Source organism: Carlito syrichta, unplaced genomic scaffold (assembly GCF_000164805.1).
Source record: "Carlito syrichta isolate Samal-C Ts95f unplaced genomic scaffold, Tarsius_syrichta-2.0.1 Scaffold315645, whole genome shotgun sequence".
NCBI lineage: Eukaryota > Metazoa > Chordata > Mammalia > Primates > Tarsiidae > Carlito > Carlito syrichta.
The window spans coordinates 487644-506690 of record NW_007259741.1 but is presented as its reverse complement, the minus strand read 5'-3'; positions in this window follow the sequence as shown (position 1 = coordinate 506690).

Sequence of the window (19047 nt, the reverse complement as noted above, 5' to 3'; positions counted from 1 at the left end):
ACAGGACCCCTATCTATCCCCATACACAAAAATTAACTCCAAATGACTCAGAGACCTAAACGTAAAACCTCAAACCATAAGAACCTTAGAAAATGAAGGACATACCTTCATGGAAATTGGAACTTGCCAGAAGCCGCAACCCCTAAATAGACAAAATAGAGGCTACCCGAAAACGGGAAAAATGCTGGCTGAGAGCAGAGCCCCAGTAGAAAGAGGCCATGATGGAGGCAGAGCCCCATGGATCCTGTTGAAGGGCTCCTTCTGGTCTTAAAGGAATGCGTGCTTAGGCTTGAAAAACACTTCCCTTGATAAATAAAACAATTAGCTAGAATGTGCAAGGATGTGGAATTAGCAGTAAACCTATGTAGAGAAACGTAAAAAGGGTTCAACGGCAAAAATTTCCCCCCTGAAGGGACAAGGGAATGTTTTACTACCCCCTTTCCCATGAAATTTTGCAACCTTTAGCTAAAAAGGAAAAACAAGTACTTCCTCATACCCTTTATAAGTAACAACATTGACAGTTGTGATTGATGAGGAAGTGAGAAACTGAGACAGAGTATCTCCAAAAACAGGTGTTTTCAGGAAAAACAAGTCACAGACATGCCTTTTGATTTAAGAAACATTATTGTTTAATTAGAAAGAGGGTTAAAATTAAAGTAAGGATTTGAATTAAATAAATAACAGGTATAATTAAAAGATACATGTTTATTATAGATGTAGGTATTAAAAGGAATATAAGTTAAATATAAGTAATAGAAGGAATAGGAAATAATTAAGTTTTAAGGTAAACTTAAAATTATACACACTTAATGTAGGTTTAAAATTAAATACATTTAGGATTAGAAGTAAGATTAATTTCATATATAAGTGTAGATTTAGACGTAAGTTTTGTTTAGAAATATAAAATGTAAAATAGGTGATAAGAAAATAGCAAGTAATATAGATAAGGCAATTAGAATTAAGAAAGTTAAATTTTTAAATTAATAGTTCTAAGAACTCGTAGTGGGTAAGATAAGGGTGGTTATATGAAAGAAAAAACAAGTCAATATATTTCTGCTAAATGTGTATTAAGAAAATAGATTAGTAAAGGAAAAGAAATAGAATAGCGAAGGGAAGAGATTCAGTTGGCCTAGAGGTCACAGGTTATGGCTGATAAATTCTTGGCAGCTGGTGTTTTGTTACATAAATAATGCCACCAATAGCAGGAAGGAACAAAAAGAAACTTGTAAAGGTCAACTTCCCCATAAACAAAAGGAAAAAACATGATGTAAACATTTAATGTGTAGCGTGTGTTGCTTTTTTGTGGGTACAGGGGTCAGTTAAAAAAAACTATATAAGCATGTGAGAATTGAATAAAATTTGGCATAGTCCTGAACTCTACCCAAGAAGTTGACTCCTGTCGTTCTTCTTTGCCGTTCCTGATTCTCCCCATTCAGGCCCTGACTCTCTCTGTGGAGCTGGACTCTGGCAAAAGAGCACATTACAAGTAATTCCATTAATATCATAGAAGTGAAAATCAAATTCAAAATGGGGAACCTAATTAATGTTTGCTTGATATTCATTCCAGGATAAGCCTGGCTGGGGTACCTCCAGTGAGAGTACATACGTGGGGAAGAGACAATCCTGTACCTCTCCATGGGAGGAGATCTCCCTGACCATATGAGAGTCAAAGGGGAGGACTGCAGCCCTACCCACTTCCACTGAAAAAAAAATCAAATTCAAAATGGGGACCCTAATTAATGTTTGTTTGTTACCTGGACTGGGCGTAGTGATTATAAGTGTGTGAATGATGGATATATTCTCTATGTTGATTATGGTCATAATTACATGAGCACAGGGGTATTTGACAAACTTGATTTGTACACTTAAAATTAGTGCCTTTTGAAGATGACAGTCAAGCCAGTTGTACTATGTGAGTCCCTCTGTGAGTGAGTGAGTGTATGAAAAATTTTGTGTGCATACTAGTGAGCAAGTGGGCATGTGAGTGGCTGACTGAGTGAGGGCTAGGGAGCTAGAGGTCAGGGCTTTCCTGGTGCAGTGACTGCTGCCACAGCAGCTGGGCTTGGACCCTAGCAATTCCCGGGACACAGAAGTCTAGCACCATTTTCTTTTTCTTTTCTTTTCTTTTTTTTTTCTATTTTTTTTTTTTTTTTCATATCAACAAACCCTCCCTGGGAAGAAAATGCTGGGAAAGACTGTCTAAGTGGGGCTCATGAGCAAGTGGCCAGGCCCCTGGTGCTACAACTGGTGCTGCAGCTTCTCTGCTTTGTCCCTGGCTCTGCCCACTTCGAAGAAGCAGAGCACCATTGTTTTTTGTTGGTTTTTTTTTGTGTTGTTTTTTTAACGGACAGAAGTTTTCCTTGAAAAAGTAGTGAGGATAAACTATTGCTCCAGGTTCTCCCTCACCATTGAAGCAGGAAAGAGACTGCTCTGGGCTTTGCCTCACCACTTTAGCACCTGGCAGAGCACTGGCAGGGGCTGAGGACAGAGTCCAGAGGCAAGTTCCCACAAAAGAGGACAAGAGAGGCACCCCATCACCATCTTGAATGTGGGGCAGGAAAGTGCTCCGACTTGCTCACCATGGACCAACAGACCTGATCTCTGTGACTGGCAGATCAGCTACTAAGGGAGTGATCGTGAACCAGAGGGAATATCCTGGGAGCACAAACTTCAGAGGGACCTGACGTGTGCTGAGTTCCAGGTGCCCCATCCCCTACCCTGATCCAGCCACGGGTCAAAGGGTATGGTCAGAAATGGACAAGGAAGAACTCCAAAGAGATCAGTGGTGAGTCCAGGGCTGACTCAAACTTCCTCTTCCCCAGCAATCCTCTGAACATCAGACCCACATAACTGGGCCCCAACTGAGAGGGACAAACCCAGGCAGAGCCTGGACTTCAGTCACAATAGGAGAACTCCATTCCAAGATAGGCCTGGCTGGGGTACCTCCAGTGAGAGTACATACCTGGGGAAGAAACAATTCTGTACCTCCCCATGGGAGGAGATCTGCCTGACCATACAAGAGTCGAAGGGGAGGACTGCAGCTGCACCAACCTCCACAGCCCATCCTCCTTCCCTGCTTCATTTTTTGAGGAAAGAGTGAAAGAGATGGCTCTGTAGGAGAGACCTGATTAAAGGAAAAATTACACAGCCTGCCTCAAGAGGGAAGGTTTTTGCTTTTATTTTAATTTTCAATTTTTTTAATTCTAAAAGTTTTTTGACTGTTACTTCATCTATTTTAAAAACATTTTCACTTTGTGCATGAATGTGTGAGAGTTTGATCTGCATGGCCCCCCAAAATTTGTTTTTCTTTATTTCTTTTCTTTTTCTGTTTCTTTCTTTGTTGTATTCTGTTTATGTGTGTATGTGAATGACTGAGTGCTCATCTTTCGATGTTGTTGTTGTTGGTGGTGGTTATTGCTGTTTTGTTCTTCGGGATTTTTTATATTCATTTTTTATAGTTTAAGGAGTGTGTCAATATATGTGTGAGGGTCCAACCTGAATCCCCCCACCTCTTTATTTTCCCCCTTTGGTCTTTCTGCTTTTCTTCTCTATTCACTTAGTGCTAGGCATGTGTGTGTTTGTTTAGTTTTCTTGAGGTTTTTTTGGTTGTTATTTGTTTTGTTTCACTTTATTGTTGTTGCATTTTGTTTTGGGGTGTGTGTATGTTAAATTGTTTTTTGCATTGGTTTCTGCTTTGCATCATCATATAGAGTGGTGGTGGGGAGTGAGTCTCAGGAAACACATACCACATACCACAACAAGTGAACATTTTAATTTGAAAGTAAGTTCTGATTCCTAGTGGCCCATCCCCACTTTATTCTAATTTTAAAACCTACAAGAGACAGCAAAGCTTCCCATCCACTGTCCTATTTCAAAATAGAACAAATCCAGAGCCCAGATCAGGGAGGAATAGAGGACTGAGCAAACATCAGAAGAGAATCTCTCCCACTGACACTAAATAACAGAACTAAAGAGAAAAACAAGAGATCGGTCATAAATGAGGAAAAAAACAAAGGAAGACTTCAGGCAATTTCAAGTGTACCAAAGACAAAACTCCTTAAAAATCAGACCTTGGTGCCCAAACAATGGAAATCACCAAAGACTGCCCCCAAAATATGACAGAGAGTAGGGAATGAATGGAAAGAGTGAATAAGACTCAAGAAAGACCAGATGCAACACCAAAAGAACTTGTAACAGAGATTTTGGCAACAACAACAAAAAAAAATCCAGTAAATAAATAACAAGATGACAAGCATGGAAAGCAGAATTAATCTAGCTGAAGAAAGAATCTCAGAACTTGAAGACCAGAACATGAAATTAACCTAATCTGTAAAAAACATAGAAAGAAGACTCAGAAAGAATGAACAAAGCCTACAAGAGATATGTGATTATATCAAGATACCAAACCTATGCCTGATTGGTATCCCAGAAGAAGAAAGGGAAATGGAGAACAACTTGGAGCAAGTATTCCAGGAGGAATCCAAGAAAACTTTCTCCATCTCATCAGAGATGTGACCAGCCAAGCACAAGAGATACAGAGAACCCCCCAGGACATCAGATGAGAAGACCAACCCCTAGACACATAGTAATTCACCTACACAAAGTAGAAACAAAATAAAAAATCCTAAAGGCAGCAAAGGAGAAAGGTCAGACTATATACTAGGGAAAACCCATAAAAATAGCAGCAGACTTATCAACAGAAATACTACAAACAAGAAGGAACTGGAGTCCTATATTCAAAGTCCTCAAAGATAAGCAATTTAAACCAAGAATTTCCTAGCCAGCCAAGCTCAGCTTCATCAGTGATGGAGAATTAAAAACCTTCCCAAAAATCCAATCCCTAAGAGATTATGCAGCTTCCAGACCAGCTCTACAGGAGACACTTAAAAAGGTATTAAGCACAGAAGAAAGAAAGAAAAAGAATGATCACTCACTTCCCAAGAGAACAGTAGAGCACAGAATCAATAGAGAATATAGTGCAACAAGAAACTTGAAAACATACACATACATTATCCCCAAAGTCAAAAGAAAACAAAGAAAACATTTTATAAGAACCTCATGACAGGGAGAAACAATCACATTTCAATAATCAGCCTGAATGTGAATATACTAAATACACCACTAAATGATTCCGAATGGCGGACTGGATAATAAATCATGACCCCATTATTTGCTGCATCCAGGAGACTCATCTCTCTTCAAGGGATGCACACAGACTCAAAGTTAAAGGATGGAAAATGAGTTTCTGGGCAAAAGAATCACAAAAGAAGGCAGGAGTTGCAATCTTTTTTTTTTTTTTGAGTTGGAGTCTCACTCTGTCATCCAGACTGGAGTGCAGTGGTCGCTCCCGGCCACCGCAGCTTTGACCTGCTGGGCTACAGCGATCCTTCTGCCTCAGCCTTCCAAGTAGCTGGAATTACAGGCATGCGCTATCACACCCGGCTGATTTTTTTATTTATTGTAGAGATGAGGTCTTGCTACCCAGGCGGGTCTTGAACCTGCGGGCTCAGGCAGTCCACTCACCTAGCCTCCCAAAGGCACGGAATTACAGTCTGAGTCACCGAGTTTGGCTAGGAGTTGCAATCTTAATATCAGACCAATAAAACCTTTATGCTATCAAAATTTTTAAAAAGTGCAAAAGGACACTTCATAACGATAAAAGTTTCAATCCATCAACAAGAAATATCCATCCTAAACATATATACACCCAACACAGGAGCACCAATATTTATAAAGCAACTACTAAATAAACTAAAAACAGATATTGACTCTAACACTATTATAGCAGGAGACTTGAATGCCCTACTGAGAACACTAGATAGATCATCAAGGCAAAAAATCAACAAGGAGATCCAGAACCTAAGCTTGGCACTCAACCAAATGGACTTAATAGATACCTAAAGATTATTCCACTGAACAACCACAGAATATATATTCTACTCATCACCACATGGAACATACTCCAAGATTGATCACATCCTTGGCCATAAATCAAGCATAAACAAATTCCACAAGGTTGAAATCTTGCCACGCACATCCTCAGACCACAGTGAAATAAAAAGAAATACCAACATCAAAAACACCTCTCCAAAGCCCACAAAGACATGAACACTAAACAGCATGATGCTGAACATCTACTGGGTCAACACTGAAATCAAATAAGAAATTGAAAGATTCCTGGAAACAAATGAAAATGAAGAAACTTCTTACCAAAACCTCTAGGATGCTCTGAAATCAGTTCTAAGAGGGGAATTTATATCTCTATGAGCACACATCAAGAAAATGGAAAGATCACAAGTGGAGAGACTAACAAATCACCTAAGGGAGATTGAAAGAGAAGACCACCAAAACCCTAACTTTAGCAGAAGAATCAAAATCACAAAAATAAGAGCCCAAATATGGGACATAGAAGACAAAAATATCATAAAAAACATAAAAAAAAACCCAAAAAGCTGATTCTTTGAAAGAATTAACAAGACTGATGAACCCCAACAGAATGACCAAGAAAAAGAAAGCAAAAGGCCAATAGCAACATCAGAAATACAAAATCAAATAACAGCTGACTCTGAGGAAGCATAAAAGATTACTATGTACACCTATATGGAAACAAACTTGATAACCTAAATGAAATGGAGGATGTTCTGATATCACGCAACCTCCTCAGGTTGAAACAAGAAGACATTGAGACACTAAATAGACCAATAACAGCCCAGAAAACTGGCTCTGTCATAAGAAAACTACCTACAAGAAAAAAGCGTGGACCAGCTGACTTTCCAGCAGAATTCTACAAAACTTACAAGGAAGAGCTAATAACAATCCTGTTGAAAGTATTCCACGCAATGGAATTCTCCCCAAATCATTTTGCAAAGATAAAATCACATGATACCCAAATCAGGTAAAGACTCAACAAAAAAAGAGAACTAAATGTCAGTATCCCTTATGAACATAGACGCAAAAATCCTCAACAAGTTTCCAGCAAATCGGACCCAAAAACACATCTCAAAAATCATTCACCATGACCAAGAAGGGTTCACCCCCAGGATGCAGGCCTGGTTCAACATTCGCAAGACCATAAATGTAATTAAATACATCAATGAATATAAAAACAACAACCACATGAATATCTCATGAAATGCAGAAATACCTTTTGATAAAATCCAGCATCCCTTCTTGATAAAAATCCTCAAAAACCTGGGTATAGAAGGAACATACCTCAAAATAATAAGTGCCATCTACGACAAACCCACAGCTAACATATTGCTAAATTGACAGGAACTAGAAACATTTCCCCTGAAAACCAGAACAAGACAAGGCTGCCCACTCTCACCCCTCTTGTTCAATATTGTGTTGGAAGTCCTAGCCCAGTCAATTAGACAAGAGAGGGAAATCAGAGGTATCCAAATAGGAAAATAGGAAGTTAAGTTATCCCTCTTTGCTGATGATATATGATCCTATACCTTGAAAACCCAAGAGAATCTGTCAAAACGCTTTTTGCGCTGATAAAGGACTTTGGAAAGGTCTCAGGGTACAAAATAAATGTGCAAAAGTCAGTTGCATTCTTATATACCAACAACAAGCAGGCAGAGACCCAAATAAAAAGCACAATCCCATTCACAATAGCCACAAAGATGCTTAGTGATTTCCCATGTGGGTTTGTGTGCATTGGTTTCTGTCTTCTAACGTAATCAAATCATTTCCCATCTTTTAATTTACAATTCATCTTGGCCTCCTAGACAAAATTGTCTAAAACTGAAGAAATGCAATATTTTTATGCTGTATTTATTTATACATATTGAATATTGTATTCTTGGTGTATGCATGTTCTGTTATTTATATTAAAGAATTCATGAAAACTGAGCAAGCTTATAGCATTTGGCATTCCCCAATACAGGCAGCACAACATCACAAATATACTCTCTTTACACTGAATATAAGTTAAGAATAATACTATAAAGGGATAACATAACTTAGTGGAAAAAAATATGAGAGATAAATAAGAAATTTTAAAGTGTTTGAAGTTCAATTGTTCCACTTACTAGTGTAGTATTGAACAACTTATTTAATCTCAGCCTCAGTTTGTTGTATATAATTTTAGAATTTTGTATATATATTCCATATATATTTATTTATATATAAATAATATATAAATATTTTTAAATTACATTTATATATAATAATATTTATAAAATATTAAATATTATTATATATAAATACATGCAACATATAAAGTAAATTCATAGAAATAAATAATAGAAAAAAGCATACAAAGTATTCATGCAGTATAATAAGAAAATTAACAGAATTCTATATTTGTTTACACCTCTGCTTTTATAGTCAAATGTTCACGTGTTTTGGATGAAAAGTTATAGACTATTTTCTGATGATCTTCTTTAATATTTAGGCTACTTCAAGGCTTATTGGTGGAGGAACTCAAGTAAATATGTATAGAAAACAAAATACAGACATGAACAGCCATTTCTTTTTCTTTTCTTTTTTTTTTTTTGAGTTGGAGTCTCTCTCTGTCACCCAGACTGGAGTGCAGTGACCGCTCCTGGCCACTGCAGCCTCGACCTGCTGGGCTCCAGCAATCCTTCTGCCTCAGCCTTCCAAGTAGCTGGAACTACAGGCACGCGCTACCACGCCTGGCTGATTTTTGATTTATTGTAGAGATGAGGTCTCGCCAAGTTGCCCAGGTGGGTCTCAAATCCGCGGGCTCAGGCAATCCACTCAGCCTCCCAAGGCGTGGGATTACAGGCTGAGCCACCAAGCCCGACTGAACAGCCATTTCAACTTCCTCTTTATTCTCCAAAAATAGACTCAATTGTTTTTGTATGAATCTGAAGCCACAGGATGTTGAGTAAAATATCCTCAAAACTTTTAGTAGTTTGGATAATATTTTGGGAAAATGTACAACAGATCAGATTATATCCTACTGTTCTGCCTCACTTTCCCATCAAATGTCTTTATTGAAGCTGTGTAAAATATTCTATGTGTTAAACAAAAATTCTCAAAGAAAGCTAATTTGGCAATTTCTATCTTTGATAGAAAATTTCTGGCCTTTCAATATTTTTCTCAGTTTATATAATCTGAAAAAATAATTTTATATTTATTTTGGGGGCTGGCAATATTTCTGCTATTACCTAAAGATTTTGGAAAACAACAGTAATCATAAGGCAATTATTTACCCCAAGGCTCTACCAGGCCATTTGGAATATTCTACCATCTGGTGGAAACTTTTTTATTTGGTCCTTGGTGGCCTGAGCTTTGTCAAATGGGTTCCCTATCTTTTCTTGAGGGTAGAAGTTGTGTCCAAACCTCAGAAAAGAATGTCAGGACAGCATAAACATTGTTGATACAAGAAATGCAAAATAAATACATAAGTGAGCAAACACAGATAGATCCTGTAAACAGGAATAAAAAGGTATTATCAGTAAGCAATAAATTTAATTTAATTTTTTTCTGAATTTATCTATTAATTTAACAGATAATATCTTAAATTAATAATAATGTGTACATTATCTAACACGATGCAAATATATTTCTGCTACTTATCTAATGTAAGCCTCTGAGCAACTCGGTGAGAGAAAACTTTGCTATTATTCTTACCAGGATACAGATTAGAAAAAAATGTAACAAAGAGAAATATAAATAGGTAAATCAAGCCTGCAAATAGTGAAAGTATTGCTCAGTGGACTTATTCCCTTTAAATACTTTTCTGTATCACCAATATAACATTACAGAATTAAATCCTCATTAACATATTATTGCCATACTGACACAGTGGAACTAAGTCCTATATTCTCCCTGATTTCTCCTATCTTTGTTTCTAAGGACCTTTGAGATTTATGACATTCAAATGAATGCTTGACTATGTTTCATCATATATGGGCTTCTATTTTCAAGTTTTATGTCTGTTACCAAAAAAACCCAGAATTCTTTTTTTAATTAATTATCGTTTTTTATTTTAAAGATGTGGGGTACAATTCAGGGTTAGGTACATATGTGCTCATCATACAGGTAATGTTTGGGCTTCTCTTTGGCCCCCACTTCACCTGGTTTGAAATGGGGTATGCTTATTGACACTATGGCCTTCCCCTTTCCCTGGCAGTGTCTCACTATTGCCTATCCTTTCTTATAGTATTATGATAAAGTTCAGGGAAGATAGTGATTTCTTAAAGACAAGAGTTAAGATTCTTCTTTAAACACAGAGGATTCTTTTAATAAGTACAAGACATATATAAACAAAGTATAATTCCACTTCAAGAATATAGAAACAAAGCAATCAATTTAGTGAAGAGGAATTGACTAAAAGTACTCTGAGCAGCACTCATTTGTATTCCTAAACAAAACTGCATCAATAATTTTTTTGGAGAAATGTTGTTGGATAAGCCTAGTTTCTGAGGTGCCCATACCATCTTCAACATACTACAGTACCAAAGGACTCTGAAGCTTCATTCTGTCATCTGTTAACTCTATTTCACAAATAATTATTTTTTAATATGCAGGAAGAACATACCTGCTATGTAAATAAAGGGAAAACATGTAAAATATATATCTAAAAGTATTTGTTATTTTCACATAAAGTATTTATCTTATAAAATATGCAAAAGAAAGAAAAGAATAAAAGTAGTCAAAAAATATAAAAAGCTACCCTGAGTATACTTGTTTTGTGCTTGTGAATTGGATATTTATCATTTGGTAGAGTAAATAACTGGGGCCTTCATTTGTCCTATATCAACCAGTAATTTTACTCTAAACACTTAGAATATTCCCTTTTCTCAGTCTGTAAAAATACTTTCTAAAATTCTTTTATCTCCCCACAGGCAAGTCTTTCTTCAACTAGCCAACTTTGTTTCATACTAAATAAACTAGAAGTAATCAGATAAACTTTTTTTAAAACTTACTTTAAGCCGGGTTCGGTGGCTCAGCCTGTAATCCCACGCCTTTGGGAGGCTGAGGTGAGTGGATTGCCTGAGCCCGCGGGTTCGAGACCCGCCTGGGCAGCGAGACCTCACCTCTACAATAAATCAAAAAATTAGCCAGGCGTGGTAGCGCATGCCTGTAATTCCAGCTACTCGGAAGGCTGAGGCGGAAGGATCGCCAGAGTCCGGCAGGTAGAGGCTGCGGTGGCCGGCAGCAGCCACTGCTCTCCAGTCTGGGCGACAGAGTGAGACTCCAACTCAAAAAAACCCCAAAAAAAACTTACTTTAATCAACTGTCAATCTACAAGCTTCTATAGACTATCCAGACTCCTTGCTTTTCTCTTTTAGTCACCAGATGTTCAGCTCTTGTTCCTTTCCTGGATTCCATAATTAATACAGACATTTCTACTTATCATTTCCACTATTAGAACCTTAGACCAAGCACCATTATCTCTCTCTTGGACTGCTGTAAAAGAGTTAACTTATAAGTGGTTTCAAGATGACTGACTAAAGGGATCTTGTACTCAACTCCTCCATAAAGGAGAAACTAAATAGTGAATACTCACACTTTGTGTAGATTATCCAACAAGAACATTGGAATTCAACAGAGAAGAGACAGGAAATCCCGAAAGTAAGAAAACAGGGAGATGAGAGGTAGCTTTCTCAGTGAAGATAAGTAGGAAGCCTGGAAAGATTCCCTAATTCATTGAAGAGTAAGACTCTTCAATTCAAGAGTAAGACTCTTCATTCAAAGTAAGGCACCTTAATTCATTGAAGAGTTCCCACTGTGGACTCCTCCAATTCTATCCATGAGAGATCCCCTCAACTCTTAAAGGCCCTGAAACTAACATAAGAAGCTTTCTGGAGACTACAATAGTGCTGTGCCAGAGTGGGAACTCAGTCTGGGTCCCACACATCCCCCAAGTCCTGAACAGCTATAGCAAGGTGATATTTTGAGAGCACAGCCTCCAACAGACTACAACTTGCCCTAGTTCTAATTAACACCTGCAACTCCACATCTCTGAATCTCCACTCTGACATTTCTCACTTACAACCATGGTCATGGCTGGCTGCTGCCACAGGGGCCAAAGTACAAGTCTCTGGCAGTGACCCTACTGTCTCAGAGACAACATGGATAATTACATACTCAGACAATGCCCCTGTCCTCAGCAGCTGTTGTTTTGTGATGCCACTACAAGGGCTAAACATGAGCAAAACATGAACTACTTGGCCTGGGTTGAATCATGAGTGAAGAATGGGTTTTCCACCAATATGCACATTACAACTGCCATGGGAAACAATCCTACTCTCTCAGGTTCACTGAGCAGTCACTGCAGTCACTACCCAAGCATTCTAACAAGGATGTCAGGATAACCCTACCCCTGTCTATTATATCCAACACCTACACAAACCATCAGGGAGCCTGAAGACAAGGCAGCCTGACTGTTTTTGCCTCTCTTGTGCCAAAGCACATAGTCCAGTGACCTGGAGACCATCCAGCCCAGTACCTCATTATCAGCACTTGAACACTCCTTTATGGGGACCCTAGGTTAAGTTGGCCCACCCTGTTGGTCCACCACAGCTGTCACCTACATGCACATGCTAGAGGGAGGCCTGGAAACTGATCCACTCAGACTATCATGAACACTGACAACACCATTTATGTAACACTTGAAACTCAGAGAGTTGTCTCACCACTGCTGCTGCCATTATCAGCATGATAGCTACTCTCCTGGTGTCTAAAAATTCTCCCATTGAACTGGCCCATCATTGCCATTGATGACATCCAAGAAAGCTACCTGGAGCCAAAAGAGAGTGTCAGTGTCCACCTTCCTGGGGCCATGAACAGACATGCTCAGCTCATCACTGCAACTGCTGGGATAGAATGACTAACCCAACTGACATAACAGTGCTGAACAAAGTTTCTCCACAGCCTCCATTAGTAATTGCACCCTAAGTCATCAAGAAAATCACAGACCTACTGATATGTTAAATAAATCATACAGAGACTACAGTATTACAAACACCCAGAATCAAAGACATATCCAACAAACAATAGATATATCTTCAGAAAAAAAATCCTCCCTGACAAAAGTAAATTTTAAAAATCAAGAGAAGTAACTTTTATACCAGTTATGCAGATATCAACCTAATAATAGAGGAAATATGGGAAAAAATGAGGCAATGTGACACCTTCAAAGGAAAGGAATAATGATCTGGCAACAGATTCTAATAAAAAAGCATTAAAAATTTCAAAAAAAGTCAAAATGTTGATTTTAAAGAAGTTCAGTGAGTTACAAAAGAATATTGAAAAACAATACAAAGAAATCATAAAATTTAGAATATAAGCAAGAGATGTATCAAAAAGGTAGATATAATAAAGACAGGAACCAACAGAAGTTCTGGAACTGAAGAATTTGTTTCATAAATTTAACAAATATATTTGAAAGCTGCAACAATAGATGAGATCAAGTAAAAAAATGATTTCAGAACTTGAAGACAGGTCTCTTGAAATCACTCAGTAAGACAAATATAAAGAAATAAAAATGTGTGAAAATGAGCTTAGTCCATATGACATTTGTGACATCAGCAGTGCCCAAATATTCAAATTTTGTGGGTCCTAAAGAGTAAAAAAGGGGTAGATAACCTAATTTTAAAATATAACAGCTAAAAACTTGTTGAGTCTATTGAAGGATTTAACCTCCCAGACACAGGATGCTCAGAGATTCCCAAATAGAAACATTATGCTAAAGGTCTTCTCAATGGTAAATTGTAGTCAACTGTCAACAGAAAAAATTCTAAAACAGCAAGAGAATAGTATTTAGTAATTTATAAAGAAAGTTTTACCAAACTAACAACAGATATTTTAGTATAAATCTTAAAGTTAAAGAGAGAATGATGTAATATAATCAAAGTGTTGGGGAGATAAAAAACTGCCAACCAAGCATACTATACCCAGCACAACTATCTTTCCAAAATGAAGATGATTTTTTTTTTTCAGAAAAGCAATAACTGAAGGAGCTTAACAGCATTAAATCAGTCCTACAAAACATGTTTATGGAAGTCCTACTCCTATAAGCAAAATAATGACATATACAATTATAAAAACCCATAGCAATATGAAAACCACCAGTAGAGCAAACACACAAACAAGGAAAATAATCTAATATTACCATTACAGAAAATCACAAAACCACCAGAAATAAATTAATGAAATGACAAAAATGGCATATAATAATAATAAACTTGAAGGTAATTGTATTAAATCTATTAAAAAACTAATTTCACTTATCAAGATACATAAAAACTAAAGACGTGAAAAAACATTCCATAAACAACAACAACCAATTGGAAAAGTGCAAGCAGTTTCAGCTATATTATATCAAACAAACAAAAACTTTTAGTAAAACCAGTAAAAGAAATACCTCGTATCAACAGGGTGCCTGAATGAAACTTAATTGTACACCTAACCCTTAACTGTACCCCACAAAACCATAACAAAAAATATTGATTATAAAAAAAAGGAAAAAAGAAAGAGACATTCAATCACATAATAATAAAAGGATCAGTACAGCAAGAAGTTAAAGTAATTCTAAACACATATGCCCTCACACCAAAGCACCTTGATATATACAACAAATATTATACTTAAAGGGAGAGGTAGATTAAAATACAGTAATAACTAGAAACTTCAATATCACACTCTCAACATTTGATAGATCTTTCAGACAGAAAATTTGCAAAGAAATCTTGAATTTAAATTGCATATTTGACAAAATGAAATTAGCAAATATTTTCAGAACATTTTACCCAACAGCAGCATAATATACCTTCTTTTCATCTGCACATGAAACATTCCTTAGGCTAATTATATGTTAGGACAAAAAACAAGTCTCAACAAAATGTATAATTAAGTATCTTTTCAGATCACAACAATGAAATTAAAGTAGAAATCCGTAACAAAAAGAAGTTTGGAAACTACCCAAATACATGTAAATTTAAGAGCATGCTCATTCCTTAAATAAATTAAGGAAGAAATAAAAATAAATTCTTGAACAAAATGAGAAGAAACACAAAATGTACCAAAATCTATGGGACACAAAAAAGCAGTACTAACAACAATGTTTATAGAAATAATGCTGACTTCAAAAACTTATAGACATTTTAAATAGACAAGCTAATGATTCACTTTAAGAAACTAGACAAGCAAGAACAAACCAAACCAAGAATTACTAGACAAAAAGAATAAAAATGAGAGGAGAATTAAATAAAATAGACATTAAAAAATACAAATCATCAACAGAATTAAAAGTTAATTTTCTGCAAAGATGAAAATAAATGGTAAACCCCTTGCTAGGCTAACCAAGAAAAAAGAGGGAAGACAAATAAAATTGGATACAAAAAAAGAATTGCAACTGATGCCACAAAAATATAAAAGCTCACCAGAACTATATGCTAACAAACTGGAAAAATTCCTGGACATATACAACCTATGAATACAGAATCAAAAAGAAATAGTACCAAGTTTACTTCCAAAAAACATTTCTTTACAGCAAAAAAGTAAGTGGCAAAATAAACCATTACACATTAAGCAGCTGCTTCAACAGACAGCAAAATAAGTCTTTATGCACAGTGGATATGCTATCTGTTGTGAATTGATAAATATTAATAATAAATATGCCATATATTAATAAAAAGAAATAGAAAACCCGAACAAACCAATAGCAAGTAACAAGATCAAGGCAATAATACAAACTCAACAAAAAGTAAAAGACTGGATGACTTCACTGCTGAATTCTACAAGACTTCGAAAGACTAACTATTGCCAATTACTCTCAAGCAATTGAACAGGAGGGCATTCTTAAAATAAAAGGTCAATATTATCCTAGTAAAAGAACCAGACAAGTGCACAGCAGCAATAATAGCAACAATAGCAATAAATAAATAAATAAATAAACCTACAGATTAAAATCCCTAATGAACATAAATGCAAAAATTCTCAACAAAATATTAGCAAACCAAATCTAACAGCACTTCAAAATAAGAAAAATGCACCATGAGCAAGTGGAATTTATCTAAGGGATGCAATGATGGTTAAAATACACAAATTAACAGACATGATACATCACATGAACAGAATGAAATATGAAAATGTCATGATTGCCTCAGTAAACCCAGATAAATCATTAGATAAAGCTGAACATCTCTTCATGATAAAATCTCTCAACAAATCAGTTATAGAGGAAAATATGTCAATATAATTAAGGCAATTAATGACAAACACATAGATAACATCATCTGAAATGGAGGAAAGTTGAAAGCCTTTCTTCTAAGAACTGGACCAAGACAAAGATGTGCATTTTAACCACTTCTATTCAGCTTAGAATTGTGAGTTCTATGCAGAGCAAACAAACTAGAAAAAAAAGGTGGGGGGGAGCATCTGTATAAGAAAAAGGAAAGTCAAATTTTGACTTTTTTCTAATTATTCATTTTATATCTAGAAATATCTAAGGATTCCAACAAAAACTTCTAATATTTGTTAAATAAATGTAGTAAAGTTGCAGGATACCATATCAACATAAAAAAACCATAGCCACTTCAGTACACCAATAGTAAGTTAGCCAAAATAAATAAGTAAATAAATAAATAAATAAATAAATAGAAGTCAAATTCCATTTACAATAGTCACAAAATAAAAATCCCTGGGAATATATTTAATTTAGGAGGCACCATATCAACATACAAAATTCATAGCATTTCAGTACACCAATAATAAGTTAGCTAAAATAAATAAATAAATGTCAAATTCCATTTACAAAGTCACAAAATAAAAATTCCTGGGAATACATTTAACTTAGGGAGCGAAGAGGACTACAAGGAAAACCACAGTAAGACTCCTACATACAAAAAAGTTATGTTCCATAAGCAGATTTGAAAATCCAATATATTTGTAAGTCCAACAAAATTAGCCTAGGTACTCAATTAACACAAGCAGCTATACATATACTGTACTGTAATAGATTTATAATATTTTTACACAAATAGCATAAAAACAAACACTGAAATAAAACATTGTAAATCTTACAGTACAGTACCTTGAAATGTACAGAAGTACAGTACAATAGCTGGCATACAGGTGAACAGGCAAGAGGAGTTACTGATTGAGGAAGAAGAAGTAGTAGATAAAAGAGCTGAAGGATAATCAGTGGTAGGAGATGGAGAGCGACCTGCAACTTCACTCTTGTCTGATATTGATGCCACAGGTTCTGGTTCCTTGCTGAATTCAATTATATTACCCTCTTGAAAAAATGATTTATTGATGTAAAGGTGATGTTTTTATTTCATTTCATTTCATTTTTCCTTCTCATAGATGACAAGGTAGCACTGGATTGCATTCTAAACAACTGCTGCAACCTTCATGTACTGTTCTATGTTTGTGTCCTGTGCCTCAAAAATTAATAGTGTCTCCTCAAATAAAGAAAATCACCTTGGCATTTTCTGCATCATGAATCTTTTTGGTTCTTCAGTTACTTCTTCCTGTTGTCCCTCTTGATCCTTTCTCTGAGCTTCCAATTGCATCAGGTCTTCATTAGTAAGCTCTTTGTGTTGCACAAGCGAGAGGTTTAATAAAGTCATCCTCTTGCAGACCTAGCTCCAGCTTCTCACTGAGGATCACTAAGTTTCTAGAGACCTCTTTGGACTCCTCGTCCACCTTCCTAAATCCACAAAAAATATGAGCAAATCATGGGGACATGTTCTTCCAAACCCCAAATACAGTTTTATTTGTAACCTCATGCCATGCAAAGTCAATGTTTTTTTTTTTTATGACCTTGTAGAAGTTATAGCCCTACCAAAATTGTTGAAAAGTTGTTCCTAATTTGTCACTCACCTTTTATACTTTATGAAATGTGTAAAATACATGGTATTTATTGAAAGTTGTTATAATTCCCTGGCCCATAAGTTAAATGAACAGCTTAGTATTTGGCGGCAGATGCACTGCTTTGACATTGGCATGACAATAATCTATAAATCGGGCGTGGCTCAGAGCATTGTTGAGCAACAAAATAAAGTTGAGTGCGATGTCCTTCTGCAAGCAATATTTATCTACCTCCAGGATAAAGTGGTGGAAAAAGCAGTATGGAAAAGCAGTATGGCCTGTGTAACCCAGTCTTTGGGGTTACTCTTTTACACAACAGGCAGAAAGTCCTTTGCTATGTTTTTAAAGGATCTTGGGTTCTCTGAATGAAAACTAAAAGAGGCTTCAGCTTCATATCACCATAAGCATTGCGACCAAACAAAAGATTTAGCCTATCCTTTGGTGTTTTATAACCTGGCATCTACTTTTTTTTTTCTTTGCTCTGGTATCCTCTTTCAGTACAGTCCTGTCTCATTCATGTGAAAAACCCACTTCACCAGTTTCAGTGGCTCAAGCCTATAATCCCAGCACTTTGGGAAGCCAAGGTGAGTGGATTTCCTGAGCCCATGGTTCAAGATCAGTCTGAGCAACTTGATGAGACCTCATCTTTACAATAAATTTTTAAAAATTAGCCAGGTGTGGTAGCACAGCCCTGTAGTTCCAGCTACTTGGAGGTCTGAGGCAGAAGGACTGCCTGATCCCAGCAGGCCAATGTTGGGGTGGCCATGAGTGTGCCCCTGCACTCCAGTATGGGTGATAGAGCGTGACTCCAACTCAAACAAATCAAACAAACAAACAAACGAAACCCACTTAGGTAAATCTGTGCCTTCGTCAATAATTTCTTAAAGTGTTTCAGAAAATTCCTGGGCATATCTGCACTCATTACCTCACCACTTACTTTCACATTGTGATGGATGGCTCTAGCCTAGAACTGATGAAACCAACCATGGCTGGCATTAAATGACGCACCCTCTGATTCTTTGCCATGTTTCTTCTTCAGGTCTTCATAAAGGCTTACAGCCATCTCTTGAATCTGTTTTAACCTGAGTGGGACTCAACACAGATACTGATCCTTCACTCAAACACTGAGAAGTTTCTCCATCTCCTCCATCACTTTTCCACGCTTCTTTGATATTATTGTTGACGTCATCAGACTTCACATAGTCTGTGATCTTGTCCTTGTTCGTTAGAATCTTGCTAATGGTTGAA